Source organism: Gorilla gorilla, chromosome 5 (genome assembly GCF_029281585.2).
Source record: "Gorilla gorilla gorilla isolate KB3781 chromosome 5, NHGRI_mGorGor1-v2.1_pri, whole genome shotgun sequence".
NCBI classification, from domain to species: domain Eukaryota; kingdom Metazoa; phylum Chordata; class Mammalia; order Primates; family Hominidae; genus Gorilla; species Gorilla gorilla.
The window spans coordinates 112,867,401-112,893,731 of NC_073229.2; the positions used below are offsets into that span (position 1 = coordinate 112,867,401).

The 26,331-nt window shown below is 35.6% G+C and overlaps 1 protein-coding gene and 1 non-coding gene across 3 annotated transcripts in view; both read right to left on the reverse strand.

Annotated features, from left to right (window-relative positions):
- RNGTT (RNA guanylyltransferase and 5'-phosphatase) overlaps window positions 1–26,331 on the reverse strand; it is a 350,620-nt gene that overhangs the window by 86,611 nt on the left and 237,678 nt on the right. The gene's annotated exons all lie outside the window — the stretch shown is intronic.
- Window positions 17,578–17,766, reverse strand: LOC115935130 (small nucleolar RNA SNORA73 family). The gene has a single exon (XR_004070832.2). It is a non-coding gene; the product is annotated as a small nucleolar RNA SNORA73 family (small nucleolar RNA).

Sequence of the window (26,331 nt, forward strand, 5' to 3'; positions counted from 1 at the left end):
TATTGTAATTGTGATGACAATTTGTCAATTTACAATAAAAAAAATCTCTAAATTGATCCTTCCTGATCATTCTAAATGGATAGTTGATTTATTATTTGAATACTTAAGTAAATAGTTGAAAAGTGAATTTTAACAGGGAAATCATTAAATACAAAATAGTTCCCTACCTAACTTGTTATCTAATGATCCTACAAACTATTCTATGGCTTACTTTTACCTACAAAAGATGAGAGGGGAGAATGATTTATGTGGGAATTAGTCTCAAATCTGAAATCATCTGAATCATCATATTCATAAATTCTCATCTCCTTGACATTGACTGCAGGATGAACAGAAATCCTGAAGTACACACACGCACACACACAAAATGTGTAAAGTGCATTTGTTAAAAGGTTAAATGGAATAAATCTTTTATTTCCTGTGTTGGGAAATTCTGAATCTTACTTTGTTTTTCCCTCTATTTTTGTGTAAAGAGTTTCTTTTTTATACTTCAGACAAGTAAGAAAATTGACTATGGAGTTTTCCTCTTCCCCTGGGAAAATGTAAGAACATTATGTTAAGAAGCCGTTTCTGCAGAAAAAGAAGTACAAAAGATGCTCTGGAGACTAGAAACAGAGAAATTTAAGCTGAGTGGATATAATTCACAAATCAATTTTTTCAGTCTAAATTATAGTACTATGTCACATGTTACCAGCTGTTCCAATAATAGCTATGATCAATCAAAAAGAAAAATGTTGTTGTTTTTGAAATTACAGATCCCAGAAAGACTGATTGTTATATTCCACATTAAAAAGAATTATGGCAATTCTAAATTTCAAGGATGAGTTCAGCTTCATAGAACTCTCTACAAAATGCTGACAGAAACATGAACTATAACCAAAATACAAAGAATCACCTCAGTGTCTCACTTACAGAATATAAATTAAATTGGTCTTTACTATAGTGACAATTTTAACTTGACTAATTCGTTAGTAAATATTAGATATGCATCCCTTTTATTAAAATATGAATTTTGCGCCTGTAATCCCAGCACTTTGGGAGGCCGCGGTGGGTGGATCACGAGGTCAGGAGATCGAGACCATCCTGGCTAACACAGTGAAACCCTGTCTCAACTAAAAATAAAAAAAATCAGCCAGGCGTGGTGGCGGGCACCTATAGTCCCAGCTGCTCAGGAGGCTGAGGCAGGAGAATGGCATGAACCCGGGAGGCGGAGCTTGTAGTGAGCAGAGATTATGCCACTGCACTCCAGTGTGGGTGACAAAGCAAGATTGTCTCAAAAAAAAAAAAATAAAAATAAGTATGAATTCTGGGCTGGGTGCTGTGGCTCACACCTGTAATCCCAGCACTTTGGAGGCCGAAGTCGGCAGATTGAGCTCAGGAGTTTGACATCAGCCTGGGCACCATGATGAGACACTGTCTCTACTAAAAATACAAAAAACAAAACAAAACAAGCCAGGTGTGGTGGTGCATGCCTGTGGTCTCAGCTACTCAGGAGGCTGAGGTGGAAGGATAACTTGAGCCCAGGGGGCAGAGGTTGCAGTAAGCCGAGACTGCACCACTGCACTCCAGCCTGGGTGACAGAGTGAGACCCTGTCTTGGAAAAAAAAAAAAAATATATATATATATGAAATATATATGAATTTTGGCAGGTATTGAATTATTTTATCATTATTAGAAATGAAAAATTGCTAGCTATCTTGATTTTTAAGTAATTAATTCCTTATCATTTTCATGACTGTATAAATATGAATCAGCCTACTGAGTTAAACAGACAGTACTTACCTTAACTGAGTCATTATATTCTTGTGTTCAAACAGAGTAACTACTGGCTAGCTATCATTTGTAAAAGGCCTTGAACGAACTTTTTACTTAGCTGAGTATCTCATGTAAAATAATTTCAGCTATTACAATTTATTTTATCTTTTCTTTTGATATCAGCTCTAAACACATTTATACTAATAATATATACTAAAACTATTTTAATAACTTCAAATTTAAAAGCAATTAACTAGAAGGCTATATTGTCAGTCTTAAGTTTTTTGTTTATAAATAACTACACTTATCCTAGATATATGCATTGTTCAACTAAAAGTTAAAAGTTAACATAAAGTATGAGGGAGTTCAACCTCCATAGCAAGACTAAGTTATATTCTAAGCATTCAAGGCAAAGTTCTAGAATCTCATGTGCTGAGCTGATAACAGGAGAAAGCATGAGATGTCCATTAATAAAGTAACTCTCAGTGCACAGTGCTGGCAATGTTATGTAGTACGCATAACTCTAAAATGTCTTAAAATCATGAGTATAAACAATTACATAGCTGACTAGGATCACTCTTTATAAGTGACTTAAAGACTCACTTACCCTCGTGGTGAAACTAATTAGATTATTCCCAAAAAGTGAGACAGAGATCTAATAATAATAGTATTTTTCCATTCTATTAGATGATGAACTTCTGAAGCAGTTTATGGTCATCACAACCTTAGAATATGCTCAGCAAAAATGTGAAAAGTAGTCATATAATACTCTCTTTTCCTCACACAAATTTATCAGACTTTCCGAATGACTTAAATAGTATGAAACAATAATTAAAACAGCAATTTCATAAAAGATTTTTACTGTAGTTTTAAAATTGATTATTTTGTACACCAATGTTCACTGTAGCATTATTCACAATAGCCAAAAGGTAGAAACAACCCATATGCCCATCAATAATAAATTTTTCACGGTGGCTCATGCCTGTAATCCTAACATTTTTGGAGGCTGAATTAAGAAGATTGCTTGAGGCCAGGAGTTTAAGTTCAGCCTGATAACACAGCGAGACCTCGTCTCTACAAAAAATAAAAAATTACCCAGGCATGGTGGCACACGCCTGTAGTCCCAGTAAAAGGATCACTTGAGCCTAGGAGGCTGAGGCTGCAGTGAGCCATGATAGTGCCACTGTACTCGGGTCTGGGCAACAGAGCAAGGCCCTGTCTCAACAAACAAACAAAAAAACACAATGGATTTTTTTAATGTGGTATGCACCTACAATGGAACATTATTCAGCCTTAAAAGGAATGACATTCTGACATGTTATAATATGGATAAAACTTGAAAACATTATGCTAAGTGACATAAGTCAGACACAAAAAGACAAATATTGTATGATTTGAATCATATGAGGTATACAGAATATGCAAACTCACAAATTCAGAAAATAGAATAGTGGTTACCAGGCGTGAAGAAGAGAGAGGAATGAGGAGTTACTGTTTAATGGCTACAGAGTTTCTGTTTGGGATGGTGAGAAAGTTCTGGAAATGGAAAGTGAAAATAGTGGCAGGAAATTAATAATGCACTTAATGCCACTGATTTGTACATTTGAAAATGGTTTGAATGCTGAATAGTAGGCTGTCATGACAGAAAAAAGGTGGTTAAAATGGTAAATTTCATGGTTCATGGATCTTATCACAATAAAAAAATGGCCAGAAAAATCTATTCCTAAAGCACAAGGTTATCAACAACTTCAAACACACTTCTCTGCTTGATTCAATGCTGAGATTCCCACAGAAATTGTTACAGACTGCCTCCTTCCTCCAAGTGTCCTTATCTCTCATATTCATCCCTTTCTTTACTCCCCAAACTTTCATTTCTAATTGAATGGAGAACATCCAATCTTGATCTCCAGGTTTTTCCACCCTTAATTCACCTGTTATTTCTAGACATATATTCTCAGTTTTCCTTCCTCATCTCCTCCTTGCTAAAGCTGTCCTCCAATTATTAGATACCGTCCCACCTGCGACATTCTTTTTTCTTTCTTTTCTCAAGGATCTGTAATCTCTTATTTTCTTCCATTATGACAGTTAATAAGGGGGGGGGGGCAGTTACAAGGTCAGGAAAGGTTATTATGAAGTTGAGTCAAGTAAAAACCACTACAAAATGAACATATTTATAGAAGTAATCCATCCTAAGAGAGATGATTCATAAATGGGGATTTCTAGGATCTTTCTGTTCAGGTTGTGGTGAACCTGTGGAAAGGTGGGCCTGAAATCATGGAGTAGACAGGATTCCTAACTGTGGTGCTTATTAACTATGTAACTTCAGGCAACTCATTTAACTCCTCTTTAGCCTCAGTACTTTTGTTGGATGAATAGATATGACTTATTTCACAAAGATGTTTTGAAGATTAAATGAAATAATATACATGCTTACTTGATGTTTAAATTAGTTGCATGCATTAAAAAACCATGGTATACATATTTGGAAAATACATGATATTAAAAAGGGAAGAAAAAATTAATTGCCTTGCATGAAATATTGAAGTTCACGGTTAATGACAAACAAGAGTTCAAAAATATAAATCTGTCAGAGTTCATATGGTATATGCATGAAAGAAGAATGTATGTATGAATGTTACGTATGGAAGAAGAGGAAGAAGTGGAAGAAGAAGAAGAAAGAAGAAGAAGAAGAAAGAAGAAAGAAGAAGAAGAAGAAGGTAGATGGATAGAGGGGAAGGCAGAGACTCACTGATATAATTAGCAAAGATGAGTAACATGAATGCTGGAAAGGTATGTAGTAATGTGGAAGGCCTAATTTTCCAAGCTCTACTAAAGCCTGGATGAAATATCCTCCAGGATCATCTAACTCTTTTTCTTTGATCACATTTTCACAAAGCCAACTTCTGATAACTAATTAAGTTTCCTGAGTAGTTAGATTACAAATAAGATGGTCTAAATGGCAGCCCTGAGCATGTATGTGTATGTGTGTACTTTGTCCTACATATGCGTGTGTATAATTTACATATATAGCGTATATTAGTAAGCATATGTTTCTGTAAATTAGTACTGATAATTACAAATGCAACAACAAAAAATTATTTATTGAGAATTTCAACATGCAAGGCTCTGTGTTAAGCATAATTTTATATTACATTGCTTTTCTCTCTGCTATTAATTTAATTTGAATATTCTTTTAGTATTATGAATTTAGGAATTGTCACTTAATCTTTTTAAAGAATGCCATGAGTTAGGTCCCATGATTATATTCATTTAATAGATATGGAAGCTAATGGAAATGACCAATTTACCTAAAGGCACACAGATTGTAAGTACAACTGGTAATCAAACTTCACTTTCTCTGGCTCTTTGTTTCTAATTCTCATGCTGTAGAGACACTGTTTTAATAAGTTTGGGCTTCAGTAAAGTTTCAGGATACAAATCAAGGTATTAAAATCAGTAGCATTTCTATACACCAACAATGCTCGAGATGAGAGCCAAATCAAGAACAAAATCTCTTTAAGATAGCCACAAAAAACACACACAAAAAAACCTATGAATACATCTAACTAAGGAGGTGACAGGTCTTTACAAGGAGATCTATAAAACATGACTAAAAGAAATCACAGATGACACAAACAAATAGAAAACATTCCATGCTCACAGGTTGAAAGAATCAATATCATTAAAATGGCCATACTGCCCAAAATAATCTACAGATTCAATGCTATTTCTATCAAACTACCATCATTTTTCACAGAATTAGAAAAAAACTATTCTAAACTTCATATGGAACCAAAAAAGAACCTGAATAGCTAAAGCAATCCTAGGCAAAAGAACAAAGATGAAGGCTTCACATTATCCAACTTCAAACTATACTACAAGGCTACAGTAGCCAAACCACATGATACTGGTACAAAAACAGACACATAAACTGGTGAAACAGAATAGAAAACTCAAATAAAGCTGCACACCTACAGCCATCTAATCTTTGACAAAGTTGACAAAAATAAGCAATGAGGAAAGGACTCCCTATTCAATATATTGTCCTGGGATAGCTGGCTAGCCATATGCAGAAGAATGAAACTAGACCCCTATCTTTTACCATAAACAAAAATTAACTCGAGATGAATTAAAGACTTAAATGTAAGACCTCAAACTATAAGAATCCTAGAAGAAAACCTAGGAAACACAATTCTAGATACTGGCCTTGGGAAAGAATTTATGATTAAGTCCTCAAAAGCAATTGCAACAAAAACAAAAATTGACAAGTGGGACCTAATTAAAGAGCTTCTGCAAAGCAAAAGAAATTATCAACAGAGTAAACGACCTACAGAATAGAAGAATATATTGCAAACTATGCATCCAACAAAGGTCTAATATCCGGAATCTATCAGTAACTTAAACAACTGAACAAGCAAAAACCAAATAATCCCATTAAGAAATAGGCAAAAGATATGAGTAGAGATCTCTCAAAATTCGACACATAAACAGCCAACAAACATATGAAAAAATGCTCCACATCACTAATCATCAGGGAAATGCAAATCAAAACCACAATGAAATACCATCTCACACCAGTCAGAACAACTATTATTTAAAAAGTCAAAAAACAACAGATACTGGCAAGTCTATGGAGAAAAGGAAATGCTTTTACACTTGGGAGGAATGTAAAGTAGCTCAGCCACCGTAGGAAGCAGTTTCGCAATTTCTCAAAGAACGTAAAACAGAACTACCATTTGATCCAGCAATCCCACTACTGGGGATGTATCCAAAGAAAACAAATCATTCTACCAAAAAGACACACATACTTGCATGTTCACTGTGACACTATTCACAATAGCAAAGACATGGAATCAACCTAGGTGTCCATCAATGGTGGACTAGATAAAGAACATGTGGTACACATACACCATGGAATACTACACAGCCATAAAAACGGACAAAATCATGTCCTTTGTAGCAATATGGATACAGCTGGAGGCCACTGTCCTATGAGAATTAACGCAGGGACAGAAAACGCAGGTTCTCCTAAGTGAGAGCTAAATACTGGGTACTCATAGACATAAAGATGGCAACAACAGACAACGGGGACTACTAAAGGAAGGAGGAAGGGAGGCAAAACTGTTGGGTACTATGCTCAGTACCTGGGTGATGGGATCATCCATATCTCAAACCTCAGCATCATACAATACACCCAGGTAATAAACCTACACATGTATATCCTGAATCTAAAATAAAAGTTTGAAAAATAAAATATAAATAAGTAAATAAGTAAACAAGCTTGAGTAATGCCACAATTCTTTCCAGGGGAAGCTGATGAACCACTTTATCTGGAAAGAATCACTAATGTAGTATCTCTCAGTTTAGCTAATGTAGATTATTAGGTACCTTGTTTCGAGGAAGGATATACCAGGACCCACCTTAAGCTTGGCAAGCTTTGGCCTCTTTCTAATATATCTAATATTGTGTTGTACATAGGCAAACTTGCATAGAGGCCAATGTGACTGCTTATATTAAAAGAGAGACTTCAGGCCGGGTGCGGTGGCTCACGCCTGTAATCCCAGCACTTTGGGAGGCTTAGGCGGGCGGATCACGAGGTCAGGAGATCAAGACCATGCTGGCTAACGTGGTGAAACTCCGACTCTACTAAAAATACAAAAAAATTAGCCAGGCGTGGTAGCGGGCGCCTGTAATCCCAGCTACTCGGGAGGCTGAGGCAGGAGAATGGCATGAACCCCGGAGGTGGAGCTTGCAGTGAGCCGAGATAGTGCCACTGCACTTTACCCTGGGTGACAGAGCGAGACTCCGTCTCAGGAAAAAAAAAAAAAAAATCAATCCTTTGTTTTGTTGCTGTGATTTGTTTAAATTTTATGTATTTTATTGATTTTGTTTAATTACCAGAGTAACACCTGCCCATAACTAGCCAAACAATAAAAGGTATGTCATGCAACTATTAATAATCTTCTCTTTTTCCTTCCTATGATATTCAATATGATCAAGACAGGAGTGAATCATTTCACTCTCCTTTATGATCAAAGAGACATGAAACTTTTATCTAAGTGTGTGTTAACCTAATGGGAAGATATGAAATGTTTCATTTAGCATCTTAATTTTTTTCCACTTAATAAATCATGGATACTCCCCAAATTCATTAAAAAATAATAATTAAGAAGTTTGGTTAAGTATAATCTCCCAGAACATAATCAAATCTAAGTGATAAAATCAGTTTGGGCCTGAAAAGCTCTATCCAACTTCTTCAGAGGGTATCTTCATTCAACATGGTCTGCTTCTCAAAAAGGGAAATAGAGAAAAAAAGAGAAAGGCAACAACAGGGGAGGAAAACTAGGCCAAACTTCTATTCATCTTGGCTCTTTCCCATCTTCACCCTCTTCAAAGACTTTGAGTCATCCATTAATCAATCATATTATATATTACTTATAGGATATGTCAGACTCTGGACCAGGTAGAGCTCCCCCAACTCATGGGAGCTCATCATCTTAAAGGGAAGCAAGTTTGAAGAAACCTAAAAAAAAAAACTGGTAAATTTGATTACAGGCTCACATGAACCATGTAGTAAAGTAGTCTTCTCATTACTAAAGACTTCTCAACCCTAACACTAAAATGCTGGTTTTATGGAATTCCTTTAGATGCACTATGACTCAACATTGAAACCACTGATAAAAGTTTCATATTTTAAGAGTCTCTTATCAAAAGCTGTCAAGTGTCATCATAAGACATTTTATATCATAATCCCAAGCCTCTAAGCATAGTGCGTGACACATGGCAGGTGATCAATGGTTGCTTGATAAATAAGAAAAAGCAACACAAACAAAAAATGACACATATCTCCTTGTAGAAAAACTAACCAGTGGTATAATGTCAGTCTAAAACATACTTGAGAAATGTAATACAGATTTTTTAGTGAAAGAATATGAAGCAAACTTATATGTAGATTACTTTTCCCTAAAATATTTTGGTATGCAAAACCAAAACTGACAGCTAAAGTTCTGATATGATCTGAACAAGATAAAGATTACCTGGTCTTAGGGAAATTTAAGGAAGGATTCCTATAAATGAGATGACAGATGAAGCATAAATAGAAATATGTAATGAAGAAGCTTAACAGCTTCCTAAAATTCTTCCTTAATTTAGTTTAAGAAAAAGAAACCAGAGGTATTCATGCAAAATTTTTAAATTCTGTGGTATTACATCCTTACCTGGTACTAACACATCTGAAGTCATCTGTGGTATAAGAGTCAAGAAACATCACTTTGCAAATGTTCTGACTATGGTCAGCACAGATAAAGTGAATTTATTGCTGTGATCAAACTGAAATTTTCCACTTCATTTTCTGAAGTTTGGTTGTTATTATTATGGAACTCAAAAACTCAGAGCCTCCTTTCACTTTCTAGCAGGTGATACTCAAAATGGCATTGATATGTAAAAGAGCCTCTCTAAGACTAACACTTCTGTGTCAGGAGTCTAATGTGATTATATGTGAATTATTTGGAAGGCAGTAGGAAGAATGGAGAGTAGAGAAGGAAAGAGAAATGAGTAGAATACCATAAGAGATCCCAACAATAAAGAGACTTCAGTTAAGAAGCCAAGCAAAGACTGAATCTGCCAATATTCCTTGAGTCCAAAAACACAAAAATTGTTCTCATGACTTTAAGAAAAAATTAAGATGAGCAAATCAGCAGCAGCAAGCAAGCATCATGAGACAAATCTTAGAATGAATATGCATCAATGAGATAAGTATGTCATCAATGCATTGAAGTGCTTTTTTTTGGTAGAAAAGAAATAACTCTGTATTTGGTGGTAAAATGAGGTAAAGCAAGGTGTTGTCTCTGAGATCAGATAAATTTTACAAGAAAATAGAGGTGCCTCTGTATTTTATTTTTCAAGGTATAATCTTTACTATTAGATAAAACACATGACTAGTGGGAAGAAAAAAGACACTGTAAATTTATCTATTTTATATAAATAACTTAGGGATACAAAGAACTGGCACTATAAGGAACAGCACTAATAGATTCCTTGTCAGATATCAGGTAACATAGGCACATTAATATGATTCTGTAATTTAAAGGGTTCCAAGCAGCAATCTGAAAGTTAGAAAAAAACTCTTTCGACTAGTACTTTTTCAAACAGAATTCTACTATAATACCTGAAAATGGCATGCTTGTTTCCAACTATTTCACAAGGTAAAAATGTAACTTAAGCAAATATCAAGGAAGCTTAAAATAAAGTGAAACAACTTTCTATGTCTAAAAGACACAAATAAATGTTTTATAACTTCTTTAACTTAGCTTGACATAGTTTTTGGAATTAAATTACCTATATAAAAATTCACTCATAAATGGTTTTAGATACACACTTTAAAAACCAGCAAGAACCTATCACACGAATCATTACTTTAAAACTAAATAATACCAAACTGGTATATATTTAGGTCTGCCAATCCTTCATCAAACGACGAAGACATTAAAATACCTGTTGTTAATATGACTACACAAAGAGAAGTCAATTCCTTTAAAGAGGAAGAAGATGATGAATTAAACTTAGCAGTGATGAATTAAGCTTAGCATTGATTATTTGAGAAATTTTGGCAAATGTTTTAGATAGTAGGCAAAAATTAGACAAGCAATTTATAAGCAAAACACTAATAATCATTTACATTTTATTGTATCAGTCAATAAGATGAGTAAATTGTAAATCCAATTTTAAATATAACAACTAACTGAAAAGATGACATCAGAAATCCAGAGCCTGCCTTTCTGACCCTCTAGAAACAAGAAGTCCAAAAGATTCCACTGTGTGAAGAAAAAAAAAAGTATACTCTAAAATGGGAGCTATTAACTCAGGGCCCATGGAGAAGCTTTAAAGGATCTTCAAACCACCTAAAATCACATGCAATTTGGAGTATGTTTTTATTCTTTTGGGGGTGGAGGGGTGGGGCGGGGGAGGGAGTATACAGGTCTTGAGCCTTCACCTGAAAGGAACATGCTATCTGGAAAAGATGTGAACACTATTACACTTGGTTCTTTGTGCTTTCAACATATGAAAAGTCTCCTAAGTAAAAAGGCAGAAAAAATTGAACAGGTAACTACCCATTTAATGCTTCAAAGTAGCAAACTGTCTGGGATCCTTAATGTCAGTGCCTGTTTCCCTGCCTGAAACTCATGGGTGAATGCCACACACTATGCATAAAGTAGCCTTGAGTAGGTGAATTTGGCAATAATAAGTACACTTCATAGCTTCCCTAACATTAAAAAAAAAAAAAAAAAAGGCAAACTGTAAAAAATCCACCATTCTGAGACCACTTTTTCCTAATCTAGAGAGACTGATGGCAATCCTCTTCCAATCATGATAAATGCTACTACCCAAAGCATTCACACGATCTCTAAAGTACAAAAGGCCTTCTAGGATGTAGATACTACATTTTGTGCTGGAACAACAGATTCTACTCTTCAAAATATTATGTTTTAATAAAAGAAACCAAAAAAATCAAGATCTAAGTAGACAGGCAGAAGCACTAATGCACTCAGTTTTGAGGAGTGGACCAGAGAAGAATTCATCTGCCAGTATGCTTCTTTCTCATGTGTTTTTCTTCTGTTTCAAGAGTATGCTTGAATTGATGCCATATGAATACACTTTGTAACTTATGGTTACAAAGTTGGCTGAAAAGATTAGATTTTCCTGGACCAGGTAGGAGGTTCCAGAGAGGGAAGGGCTGCGGAAAGGAGGGATAAAGGCAGCCTTTTCCAATCTTCAAGGGCTCTCTTTTCCATGCCACAGTGTGAAACTATCTTTTTCAAATTAGTTTTTTGCATCACTAGGTCCAGGAGGGCTTCTGCAGCCAGCTTAGCTCCCCGGGGTTGCCTAGTTAGCTCACTGACCATTGTCCCAAGAGTAACAGCCCTACTCTCCAAGATGACCCCTGAACTTCAGAAAATGTATTTCTGTTTGCTGGCTGAAGTCTGATCCTACTAGATACTTTCCCACACCTTCTGTTTCTCTCTCCTCCTTCCCCTGACTAAGTGGCTATTGCCTAATGCCAGATCTCAGCTTTGACCATGGTAGCTCCAGCTCCAGCCTTTGGTCTTTAGGGCTGATGCCAGGCCTTTAGGTAGTCCCTTAGTGCTGGTGCTTTCTGAAATCTGTCACCACGCTGGCCTCTCAGCTCCCTGCCCGGCAGTGCTGTTTCACCCATGGCTCTGCTGGGTTTCAATCACTTTAAGTAGCACTTTGGGGTTTGCAGACTTTTTTCTGCCTTCTAAAAATGGCATTTATGCTATTTTTTTTATTTTTTTATTTTCCCTGTTGTTGTATACGTTTTCCAGTAAGAAAAGGGGTTTTTGAATCTGAACTATAAGTCACAGATTGTGACAATACAACCATGCAGGCAAAAGCCTTCCTCTGAGAGAAAAGGAGACTCTGAAAGGTAGCTAGACCACACATTTCACTTCTTCGAAACATAGTATTATTCATATTCACTTAGGGAATGACTTTCCAATGTCTGTGACCTCTAGAGGAAGGAAGATGAAATCATCTTAAAATATTATGAGGATTGGCCAGGTGCAGTGGCTCACACCTGTAATCCCAGCACTTTGGGAGGCCGAGGCGGAGGGATCATGAGGTCAGGAGTTCGAGACCAGTCTGACCAACATGGTGAAACCCTGTCTCTAAAAATACAAAAAGTAGCCAGGCATGCTGGCATGCGCCTGTAATCCCAGCTACTGAGAAGGCTGAGGCAGGAGAACCGCTTGAACCCGGAAGGAGGAGGTTGCAGTGAGCCAAGATTGCGCCACTGCATTCCAGCCTGGGTGACAGAGTGAGACTCAGTCTTCAGAAAAAAAAAAAAAAAAGGAGGATTAAGAAGAGAATCTTATATCTTATGCTGGAACACTAACAGCTCTCAAACTGGACCGAGGCTGAGAGAGAGAATATAAAGAAGGAAAATGAGGCCAAAACAGGTACAACATCTGAACTCCTTTTAGAACGCAAGCTAAAGCTGCAGTTATCCAATATATAATTGTATTGTAATGTTTAAGATCATACAGATCAGTGCTGTTTAATAGTGCTATCTAGAAATGCAAGCGCATATATAATTTTAAATTTTGTAGTAGTCATATTAAAAAAGATGAATTTTAATAATACATTGTATTTAACTGTATGTTCTAAAACATTATTTCAACATAGCAATACATATCAGTTATCAGTGAGATATTTTACATTCTTTCTTTTTGCATCAAATCTTCAAAATGTAGTGTGTTATTTTATGCTTACAGCACATCTCACTGCAGTCTAGTCACATTTCAAGAGCTCAACAGCTACACATCATTAGTGGCTACCATATTGGAAAGTACAAACAGAATTAAGAAACTATTTTAACTCTATCTTTCAGTCAGCTTGCCATTTCTCTATTATATGTTTCCCTCATTCAGCCTTGTACTGTTACAGAAATGAGCATATACAAAGAAGTTATGCTAGAAACTGTAAGTAGTGTATTGTTTGTATATAAACAAATGCAATTGAAATTGCTTAATGATTCTTTGAAAGATTTTGTTTTTCTCTTAGCAAGGCTAAACATATTTTTTGAAATGTATGTATAATTATTGATTTGTTAAGCAAGTTGTTCCACAAAGTCAATACAGAGGTGAACTTTGGAGCTGGGTGCAGTAGAGTGCACCTATAGTCCCAGCTACTCCAGAAGCTGAGGCTGGAGGATCCCTGGGCAACATACCAAGTCCCTGTCTCTCAAACAAACAAACAAAAAAAAGTGAATTTCTACTCAACCAGTGTGCACACCACATTTGGACTTCCAAAAGGGTCTGATCTAAAAGTGTAAGGTTTTATCATACATATGTATTTAAATATACTGTATGTTGTCTAGCAGTTAAGACAATTGCCTTTATCTGCCTACAATCCTAAGTAGTTCTTAAAAGAAATCATGACTAATGGACTTATTATACTAAAGAAAGGGAACGAAATATAACAATTTAAAAATGATATCTGCATTAAAATGGTTATTTATTAGACATTAGATTTTAATTGTCCTTCAGATCTTTTCCAAGCATGATATTTAAAACTCTTCTCTTTTTAAAATGCTGCCTTGCAACCACATCAACCTAACAGTGAAGCACAACCTGTTCATAACTACTGGTAAATAGAGTTCTAGAAAGCAAATGATCCCTGAAAGGCCACATTTCCATTGAATAATAAGACCACAGTACTTTGTACTATCCTATTGTACAAATGTAAGGAGCATAACAAAATGACATCAGTGAAAATAAAATTTTATAGAAAAATGACAAATGCTCTCTTTTTGTACGAGGTAAGAAAAAAATTATATAGCTTTCCAAACACTCAAAATTGTAAACCAAGAAACATATTTCACAGTGATTTTTTTTAAAGTTAGACTATCCTTAGTAAATTGTTCTTGGCTTAAAATTAAAAGGCCAGACATTACTAATGGACTTAAATGTTTTCTTGAGTGGAACTGGAAATCCTTTCCAATTCACAATATGTTTTCAACTATAAACCATTTTATTTGTTTCCTTCATTTCTAATTTCAAATGAACAGAAAATCTAGTCTTGTTCTTAAATTATCTCTAGAGACAAGTTTAATCTTTCAACATCCAGTCTTTGAATGTTCTGTACAAATAAACCCAAACTACTAATATTTCATTCAAAATAAAAAGCTTCACTTTTAAATTGTAGTGCTGACATCTAGAAATTTGCTTTTCAATAATGATCTGTCAACAGTACATACTTAGTTATTATTCATTTATAACTTTTCTCATAATTACATCTTCCAATTATTTAGGAACACCTGAAGACACCTTACCAAGAATTAGATACTCCTGAAGAGCTTAGTTCCAATCTTGACAATTTATACAATCCAGTCTATTTGCTCAAACGTACACTGCATATTCTAAGAAATGTAGTTACTGTTCAGTAATATTATATAACATTATTAGTTCCATATTAATAAAAGTGTTCTTAACCAAACTAACCTTGGTGTAGTACTTTACAGATATATAGACTCCCTTTACAAACACACATTATACCTCATTTAATCTATATAACAATTCCATGCAATTCTGCTTAGTGGGTCTTAGACTATCAATGTACTTTGGATAATATTAACTTGCTACATCTTAAATTAATAGGTTTGAGGTAGCATGTTCACGCCCACTTGCAGAGAGTCAGCCTTTACCGCTAAGGAGTTTAAGAATTTTTAGCAACTGCAAATACATGAACATAGCAACCATACTGATAAATACCTACACGGATAAACTATTAAATGGACAGGCAGTAAGGAGCATTTGTTAGTTCACTCATTCACCCATTTACTCATTTTTTGAGCACCTATTGTGTGGTAGGCACTGTTATAGTTGGACTGGATATCCAAATGGCATTTATTAGAATGGAATTTAGAAGTAATTGAGAAATGATAATCTATTTTTACCATGAGAAATTAAAAGACTACTGGGAAAACAATCTAACTAGGTGAAGTACACTATTAATAGAAAGTAAAACTAAAAATGAATCTATAATTTGATAGTCTAAAGAGAAGCAAGCTGGAATAAAAACAAAATCAACATATCCACACCAAAGGACCAGATACCAGAAAGGGGTCACATGTTGATCTTTCCTTTAGGGGGATAAATTTAATCTAAAACATGTACTTGAGAATAGGCAAAGTGTAAAACACTTTATTACACACTGTGAGGATCAAGTAAACAGCTCATATAAGGCAAAATAAAATAAATGCTAATAATCAAATACTATGGGACTTCAAACATAGGAAGAATTAATTTGGACTTGGGAAATAAAAGGCATAATAAATAGGTTGTGTTGTTTTTTAAAAATAGAGTCCCACTCTGTCATCCAGACTGGAATGCAGTGGTGTGATCATAGCTCACTGCAGCTTTGAATTCCTGGACTCCAGCGATCCTCCCACCTCAGCCTTCCAAGTAGCTAGGACTACAGGAACATAACATCATGTCCAGCTAATTTTCTGGTTATTTTTTGTAGAGATAGGGTCTCACCATGTTGCCCACCAGGCTGGCCTCAAATTCCTGTCCTCATGTGATCCTCCCACCTTGGCCTCCCAAAATGCTAGGACTGTAAGCACAAGCTGGTGTGCCTGATAATACTTTAGTTTTATTATAGGCATTGCTAATCTTAGATAACTGACCTATGGTCTCTAATTTTAAACTTCTTTAGTATCACCTCAAACTGAGTCATTTTAAAGAAAATACTCAATGTGAAAAACAGAAGCCGCTGACTGAAAAAGCAATACATTATGACCCAGCTTTATCTGATGTTGACTTGAATTTTAATAGAGTGCAAAAAGAGAATCTCAGGAATAGGAGAAAGTGTGAAAAAGAAAAAGCACAAAAGAAATCTCCATGATGTTACAATACAAATGAATTGCTACATCAGGATGCTAACTCTCAAAGACAATCCTGCAAATGTGCTTCCATAATCAACATATTTAGCAGAATAAGAGATGAATCTAGAATTCAGGCCCTTAATTTTGAGTGGTAACTTTTCCCCAACATATAACAAACTACTCTAAAAAGAAACTATATCTATATGTTATGGGCTGCATGTTTGTGTTCCCCCAAGTCATGTGTTCAAACCCTAACCCTCAAAGAGATGGTATGAGGTGGTGGGGCCTTTGTGATGCAATTAAGTCATGAGAGTAGAATCCTCATGATGGGATTAATGCCTTTATATGAGACTCAATAACACTTGCTTCCTTTCTCTCTGCCATGTGAGGATACAACAAGAAGGCTGCCATATGGAAACCAGGAGGAGGGCCTCACCAGAACCTGATCATGCTGGCACCCTAATTTTGAACTTCCCATCCTCTAAAACTATGAAAAGTAGATATCTGTTGTTTAAGTTACCCAGTCTATGGTATTCTTATTATAGCAGCCCAATCTGACACTGTATTTAGATAAATATTTAAATGCATTTAAACTAAGGGGGAAGGCAAAGATGAAATGAAAATTAAATAAGCCTGTTCCCAAATTCCAATTATTTCACACAACAGTATTCTTTCACACAACAGTATTCTTTCACATGGTAGCATCGATAGTTTATAAACCTATCCCAAATTTTCAGTGTCTTATATTGTGTATGTATATATAAAGTGCAGATATAGAATATATCTAATGACAAGTATATGTACTATATTTATGTTTGTTATATACATATCACATTTTTCTTTACATTGTAAAAAAATTAAATGGAATTGTTTATTTTCAAATAACTGCCATATTTCTTAACAAGAAAATATTTTTTTTTAAATTATTGTCTTGTATTATGGGCTTTTTATTATGCTACATATGAAACAGGAGATATGATAATGATTTAACATTCTTGATGCATCAGACTGAAAAATTAGATATTTACAGACCATGTCTATAACAAAATTCTAATTGGATAATCTTTTTATCCCCCTTGCTCTCATTGTGAAAGATATATAAATTTAATTTGGTTACGGGCATGGTCTATTGGGCTAAGCACAGGATGGTGGTTAAAGAAAACATTTAGAGTTCCAGTCTTGGTCTGTTGTGCCACTTCCAATCTCAATGCACTGAATGCTCTTGGATAAGTCATAAACTAAATGACTTTTCTTGATTTCCTCATCTGTAAAATGGAAATAACTGTCTTACCTCCCGAAGATACACTACTTAGATTAATTAATAACTGGGTAAAATACTGTGAAAAAGAAAGTGATGAAAGTGTTCCATGAAATTATAACTTAAAATTAAGTCATTATTGAAACTGACCTTTTAAAAAATATGTTGCTTGCATGGTTTGTCTCCCTAGTCATTGTCCACAGGACTCTGAGAGGCTGTGGGAATATGAAGCAAGACATGAGGTCAAGTTTTATCTCCAACATTGTGTAAAGGGACTGTACATCACGGGACACAGCCCTAGCTAACCTAAGCCACCTGGATAAAGCCTGGGAAGAGTGACTCAAGCTGAAAGTAAAAGTACTTTTTAAAAGTACTTTTAAAAATGTAAACTGAACACTCCAATTGCATTTGTGAAATGACGTATCTCAAAACAATAAGAGCTATCTATGACAAACCCACAGCCAATATCATACTGAATGGGAAAAAACTGGAAGCATTCCCTTTGAAAACTGGCACAAGACAGGGATGCCCTCTCTCTCCACTCCTATTCAACATAGTGTTGGAAGTTCTGGCCAGGGCAATTAGCCAGGAGAAGGAAATAAAGGGTATTCAATTAGGAAAAGAAGAAGTCAAATTGTCCCTGTTTGCAGATGACATGATTGTATATCTAGAAAACCCCATTGTCTCAGCACAAAATCTCCTTAAGCTGATAAGCAACTTCAGCAAAGTCTCAGGATACAAAATCAATGTGCAAAAATCACAAGCATTCTTATACACCAATAACAGACAAACAGAGAGCCAAATCATGAGTGAAATCCCATTCACAATTGCTTCAAAGAGAATAAAATACCTAGGAATCCAACTTACAAGGGATGTGAAGGACCTCTTCAAGAACAACTACAAACCACTGCTCAATGAAATAAAAGAGGATACAAACAAATGGAAGAACATTCCATGCTCATGGGTAGGAAGAATCAATATCGTGAAAATGGCCATACTGCCCAAGGTAATTTATAGATTCAATGCCATCCCCATCAAGCTACCAATGACTTTCTTCACAGAATTGGAAAAAACTACTTTAAAGTTCATATGGAACCAAAAGAGCCCACATTGCCAAGTCAATTCTAAGCCAAAAGAACAAAGCTGGAGGCATCACACTACTTGACTTCAAACCATGCTACAAGGCTACAGTAACCAAAACAGCATAGTACTGGTACCAAAACAGAGAAATAGACCAATGGAACAGAACAGAGCCCTCAGAAATAATGCCGCATATCTACAACCATCTGATCTTTCACAAACCCGACAAAAACAAGAAATGGGGAAAGGATTCCCTATTTAATAAATGGTGCTGGGAAAACTGGCTAGCCATATGTAGAAAGCTGAAACTGGATCCCTTCCTTACACCTTATACAAAAATTAATTCAAGATGGATTAAAGACTTACATGTTAGACCTGAAACCATAAAAACCCTAGAAGAAAACCTAGGCATTACCATTCAGGACATAGGCATGGGCAAGGACTTCATGTCTAAAACACAAAAAGCAATGGCAACAAAAGCCAAAATTGACAAATGGGATCTAATTAAACTAAAGTGCTTCTGCACGGCAAAAGAAACTACCATCAGAGTGAACAGGCAACCTACAGAACGGGAGAAAATTTTCGCAACCTATTCATCTGACAAAGGGCTAATATACAGAATCTACAATGAACTCCAATAAATTTACAAGAAAAAAACAAACAACCCCATCAAAAAGTGGGCAAAGGATATGAACAGACACTTCTCAAAAGAAGACATTTATGCAGCCAAAAGACACATGAAAAAATGCTCATCATCACTGGCCATCAGAGAAATGCAAATCAAAACCACAATGAGATACTATCTCACACCAGTTAGAATGGCAATCATTAAAAAGTCAGGAAACAACAGGTGCTGGAGAGGATGTGGAGAAATAGGAACACTTTGACACTGTTGGTGGGACTGTAAACTAGTTCAACCATTGTGGAAGTCAGTGTGGTGATTCTTCAGGGATCTAGAACTGGAAATACCATTTGACCCAGCCATCCCATTACTGGATATATACCCAAAGGATTATAAATCATGCTGCTATAAAGACACATGCACACCTATGTTTATTGCGGCACTATTTACAATAGCAAAGACTTGGAACCAACCCAAAAGTCCAACAATGATAGACTGGATTAAGAAAATGTGGCACATATACACCATGGAATACTATGCAGCCATAAGAAATGATGAGTTCATGTCCTTTGTAGGGACATGGATGAAGCTGGAAACCATCATTCTCGGCAAACTATCACAAGGACAAAAAACCAAACACTGCATGTTCTCACTCATAGATGGGAACTGAACAACGAGAACACATGGACACAGGAAGGGGAACATCACACACCGAGGCCTGTTGTGGGGTGGGGGGAGCGGGGAGGGATAGCATTAGGAGATATACCTAATGTTAAATGAGGAGTTACTGGGTGCAGCACACCAACTTGGCACATGTATACATATGTAACTAACCTGCATGTTGTGCACATGTACCCTAAAACTTAAAGTATAATTTAAAAAAAATGTAAACTGAGCACTCTAATTCCACTTGTGAAAAGATCACCTGACTCATTTGAAACTTTATCTTTCAGGGTGTGGGACAGCCTCAAAATAAGTGAGAACTTATGGTTAAGAATAGAAAGCCTCCACTGGCTCCACAAAGGAGCTATAGTGTAGTAATACAACACCAGGCTCATTTAATCTACAGCACTAGAAGAATTAAAAGATAAATGATCATCCAAAATGAATTTCATGTAACAATCCTAAAAGACTGAAGTTATTGTTCAATATAATACTTTTTATCTTTCCTCCTCTAAATTATAAATTGTTTACTAAAGGTGTAGAAATTGTTGATTTGAAAATTAATTTGGTAGAACTGCTTTAGGTGTTTATTTTACTCACCTCTTCCTTTCTCAAATCACAAAGATCTCAGATGGATACAAACATCTCAAGAAATACGCACCTATTTTTGATTTCAATTCAACAAGTAATTAGTGAGCAACTACAGTGTCAACTCTTCTTAGGTTATGCATAATATAACTTTTGTAAATTAAATTATATGTTCCTGCAAAACTGTTTTCAGAAGATGGAGAGAAGGTGGCAGTCTGACAAGGGAGCTCAGGATCCAAGGAACAAAATGATGATCAATACTTTGGGTTTTCTTTTTGTCTCATGTATTTCAGACTGGGTACTGGAGACACCAACAACGCAAAAACGCCAATGGGAGGAGACCCAGAAAAGAAAAGCCCCAAGAAAAGCATGCCCTCTCTTGGGGGCAGCCTAGCAAGACAGAAGCTTTTCGACAATAACCACTCCACTCTAGCTAACCACCACAGAAAAAAACAGCAGCCCACCCCCAACCCTGCCAGCAAAGACCAAGTGGTGAAGCTAGATGTCCATCCTCTGCAGGCTGTAAAAAGAAGTCCCAATCTTCTGCTGGGGTAGAAACAGAGAAGGCTGAGTGGGGGAGCCACCCACCAAGCTATCAGTGAAGACCAAGAGGAGACCATTCAACTTCACTCCTAGGTTAATTCTCTTCAATAGTAGCTGCTACTGAATTAATCTGGCCAGGAGGCAAAGTAGGGCAAGAATAGAGTGTATTACAGAAATTCACAAGAAAGTGCTAACTCGCCATTTAAGTACTGTTTATAGCTAGGTGTGGTGACTCATGCCTGTAATCTTAGCACTTTGGGAGGCAGGCGGATTACTTGAGGCCAGGAGTTCGAGACCAGCCTAGCCAACATGGGGAAACCTCATCTCTATTAAAAACACAAAAATCAGCCGGGCGTAGTGGCACACGCCTGTAATCCTAGCTACTTAGGAGGCTGAGGCACGAGAATCACTTGAACCCAGAAGGTGGAGGTTATAGTGAGCCAAGACTGTGTCACTGCACTCCGGCCTAGGCAACAGAGTGAGACTGTCTCTCAAAAAAAAAAAAAGAAAGGAAAAAAAAGTACTGTTTATAGAGCTCCTATTGTTACAAGGCACTAGGCTGGAGAAATGGAAGGAAAGATATGTTAATAGATGGGGGCTGACAAAAATTAAAAAAAATAAAGTGGTGTCTACTGATCTTTTAATTCAAGCCTATGATTTGCCCTAATGACAAGACTATATCATAAAAATCAGTTCATATAAGAAAAAAATGGGTATAACAAAAGAAAAATACTTTAAAGAGGTTTGGAGCCCCTTATCTTCTATTTTATTTCTTATTTGTATTTATATTATTTTATTATTATTCCTAATCAGACTAAAGTTGCAACATTTCTGTATATGCTTAAAGTCACATAGAAATGTATGCTGCGAACTCTTTTGCTATCTTCCAATTGGGAAAAAAAATAAATGAACCACAGTGAAGAAGTAGATTATATGAGGAAAACCTTTAAAAATTAGTGGAAGAGAGGATACAGAGTATCCAAAACCAGATGTTTAGTTGATATATTTCTTTTAAAATATACGTTCACAAATCTCATTGCAACAGAAGGCTATCCCTTTTCATAGTATAAAAATGGTTAAAAGCAATGATACATATTTAGAGTTACAAAAAATAAACATCTAAGTAAAGCAGTTTCAAGCCTAATGTACAAGTTATTTGGATAAGAAAATGGGCATTAAGAAAATAGCAGACTTGAGATTTAGGTCCACTAGGACCACTTAGTGCAAGTGTATTACTGGCAAATTCAATAGCCTTAGAGAGGTCATCATGGTTAGCCTTCCTCAATCCCTCTGCCTAGAATACTGCAAGGTATCAATAAATGCTTACTTAATGAAGGAATGCCACATTTGACATTTGGCTTTCCCTTCACTTAGCTTCCGTGAAACTTTTCTGACTGCCTCGAAAATCACAGGCTATCACTTGGAATTCAGTTATCTGCTATTCTTAAACAAATGTGGACTTTTTTATTCCTTCTGTGGTTCAACTCAGACACTGCAACTTTGAACTGAAATAAATGATTCATTCTCTAGTCTAAATGTATTCAACTGGTTACTGAGAAAATTTCAGATTTATACTGCTTCTTCCAACTTGATTACAGCACTTTAATACTTGCATTCCAAATGTTAAACTACCTCTAATCCTTTACATTTGTAATAAAAACAAATACTTTACATATATATTATTGCAACTTCCAGTGTTTACTCTGTGACACTTATGAAGAGATTGCATTTTTACCTTGTACATTTATTCAGCTTGGCTAAAGAACTCAATTTAAATTTTATCTATATTAAAAAGCCTCTGAAATACAAGGACACTTGGTTTTCAATTTGCATTTAAAAGACGTGTATTTAACAAAATGTTTTATTTCTTTCAAAAGAATTTAATTTGAAGTTCTCAGGGTACTTGTACCAAAGTACATATTATCATAAAAATAGGTAAGAAATTCAAAGATGACCTAACAGAATTCCTTGTCATCTTTCTTACTTTACATATGAAGAAACAAAAAGCCATTCGTGTTTAATGATTCATCTGTCAGTACATCTACTCATTTCATCGTCCAAGAAGTGTTGAGCATCTCCAGGCTGGCATTTGGTGCACAGTAAAGAATAAAAAGACATCCCTACTCTGTGGCTAGTGGTTTAGAGGAGAACTAAAACCTTGGTTGAGCTCAACTCCTAGTCTAACATGTTTCCATTGCATTGGTTATAGTCAGAATTCATTTACAGAGCATTCATTCTCCAATGGTGCATGCTAGTAATATTTAATGGTGCCATTAATTAGATAGAATATCCTAAGTAAAAAAGTTAAACTTTTCCACTACCTATTAAAGACTTCGGGCATTATCAATATGTTACAGTTCCTATGAGATAAAATTATTATTAAATCTATACTTTTCAGATTTCAAGACCTTCACATATTTTTTCTGCCCTACCTAAACTTTACAATGATAACAAATTTCTATAGTCTTCAGCCTTTTATCATTTTCTAGCCACAATCCCTTTACCCTCACCTAAACACACACCACAATACACATGTCAGACTCTAATTTTTCATACAAGTTATACCACCTCTCTGGGAACATTCTCCTGAGTCTAGTGTTCTCATCCAAACCCTGGACTTAATTAGAAAGAACGACAAAAAACTTACCCTCCCAATCATCCTTAATTACCTAGTACTTATTACTGTTTCATTAAATTTGATCCCTAAAGCTCCAGAGATGTTAATTGCCCAGGTTGTGAATATGGTATTTGCTATGTCATTAATGAAATTATAATTTCAAAAAAAATTTTTCTGATCACTTTTAAAGAAAAGTACTATCGAACAGATTAGGAATCTGGTCTACCACTTATGCAAATACAAAAGTACTATTTATAAGGAAAAAAAGGTAAATCTGATTATATGATGAGTATTTAACATTCATTAAGGGTTAAGGCACGTTCTAGCTGAGAAAAGCTTCTGGAGTGGTAAAACCTGTTGGATAAAAAATTGCAAATGTTAAGGAAATCATCACACAAATAATGACGTCAAACCATGTTTTTTATGTTAGTTCAAACTTTGGATGGTATTTTAAAAAATTACTTCTCTACTTCTTTCCTCTCTTGTGGTCCCAAGACACATTCTCTTCTGAACCACTTTCCCTCTTTGGAAGTTTCCATTCAATATATGCATTTTATTGGCTGCTCTTCTCCTAACACCCCTTAAATATAGGTGTTACCCAGAGTTTTATCTAGAAAGGTACCTAATTTTTATATTTATCCTAAGCAATTTAATTCACTGGTATGGTTTTAACACATATGAATTGATCACTTCCAAATTTCTACCTTAAATCCAAACTACACTCTCAATTCCAGATTAATACATTCCACCACTTGGTGGGCAATTGTACTGATACATCCCTGTCAAAAATCAAATTAGTAATCTACTCTTATAATATTTATTACATTTTGGTTGATGATCCCAGCCTCTCTAAAGAAGGAAGCTGGGGTTCCTCCTTGCCCCCACAGCTAATCACTAAATCTAATTTTTTGTTTGTTTTTGGTCTTCCAAATTCATCCTCTCTTTTTTTATATACAGTAACATTTTTTCCAAGTTCTCATCATCCCTTCTCTGTCCTTTGCTTTATCATGCTTTCAGCCCACACTCTACAATGTCCTTAGCTTGACTGTACACAAATCTGATTGCTTTCCTTACCTGCCCAAATCTTTCACTGAAACCCCCAAATCTAAAAGATAATGGCTAAACTCTTCAGAATGATCTGGCCTCTACCTACTGTTTATATCTCATTATAACAACCTTCCTTACAGTCTAAGGTCCAAAAATAACAAGCCACCTACAATCTTCAAATTACTCCATGTTGTTTCAAGTCTCCATTGCCTTTAAATATTCTAGTCTGCCTGGAAATACCTTCCTACCAAGTCTGTCTGATAAATTCCTATTTATCCTTCAAAATTCAGCTCTCATGTAAATATTCTCTAATGCTTCCTTCTCCACACTAAAGTGGAGTTTTCTATCATTATCATTTCTACAATGCTACCTTTTTAAATCTTGTTTTCTCTCTATTAGACTTAGGAACAACTAAGACATTGGCTATGTCTAAGCCACCTTGTATCCTAAGCACCTAGCACAAAGGTTGGCATACACATGCCTCAAAAATATTTATTAAATTATATACTTAAAATGGATTCACAAGAATTCCATCACCTAGTATCTATCATACTAGATTATACCAAGGAAAAAAAATTCTAAGACTGCGTTTAAATAGGCCAATGTTATTAGCAAAATGTTTAGAGTAAATTCAAGTTATTGTAAAACTCAGATCTACCATCTAGTCACTTGTATTTTTTCATTAAGCAATTAAAGAGGTGATCGTTAGGAAATACAGAACAAATATATACAAATTTTAAGAACACAGACTTTGGTTTTCAGCTACAACATGTAATAGAGTGTGCAAGTCATCGTTCCCACTCTAAAACAAGAAAAAAAGATAAACCAAAAATACATGACTTTTCTAAGACTCATCAGAGAATTCAGATCACAGGGCACACTGTCACCCTAAAATCTAAACACACAGGAGAAGAGAAAGAATCACAGCCAAGAACAGCACAGATCAGCGTATCTTGAACAAAAGCTGCTGGAGTCATAATAAATGGTAAGAACACTTACATGATAATTTTGACAAATTACTGGAAGTGAGTATGGATTACTTGGTAGTAAAAAGTTGCCGGTGACCTAGTCTTAGGGCAACCTTAATACTTTGATGGGTTTTATTTCCAGGCTTTTGACAAGGTTTTCACATGAAAGATCCAAGAAAAATCCCCTCACATATAAGAAAGTGGGAGAAGAAAAGTAACTATAGTCATGAGCCTCGTAACAATGTTTGGAACAACGATATGTGGTTATCAAAGGTGGTCCCATAAGATTATAATGAAGCTGAAAAATTCCTATCGTCTAGTGACATCATAACATCATAGTGCAATGCATTATTCACATGTTTGTGGTAATGCTGGTATAAACAAACCTACTGGGCTGCCAGTTGTATACAAGTACAGCATATATAATTATGTACAGTACCTAACACTTGATAGTAATGAAAATGTTACTAGCTTTTGTATTTACAATAGTGTATTTTTATTGTTATTTTAGAATGTATTCCTTCTACTTATTTAACAGCAATAACAAAAAGTTAACTTAGAGATTAACTCAGGCAGGTCCTTCAGGAGGTATTCCAGAACATGGCATTGTTATAGATTTCAGTTCCACGTATGTTACTGGCCCTGAAGACCTCCAAACCAAACATGATGTGGAGGTGACAAACAGTGAAACTGATTATCCTGACCCTATATAGCCTAAGCTAATGTGTGTGTTTCTGTCTTATGTGGAGTTCTGATAAGTAAGCAACAATGAGGAAGGAGCCCCAG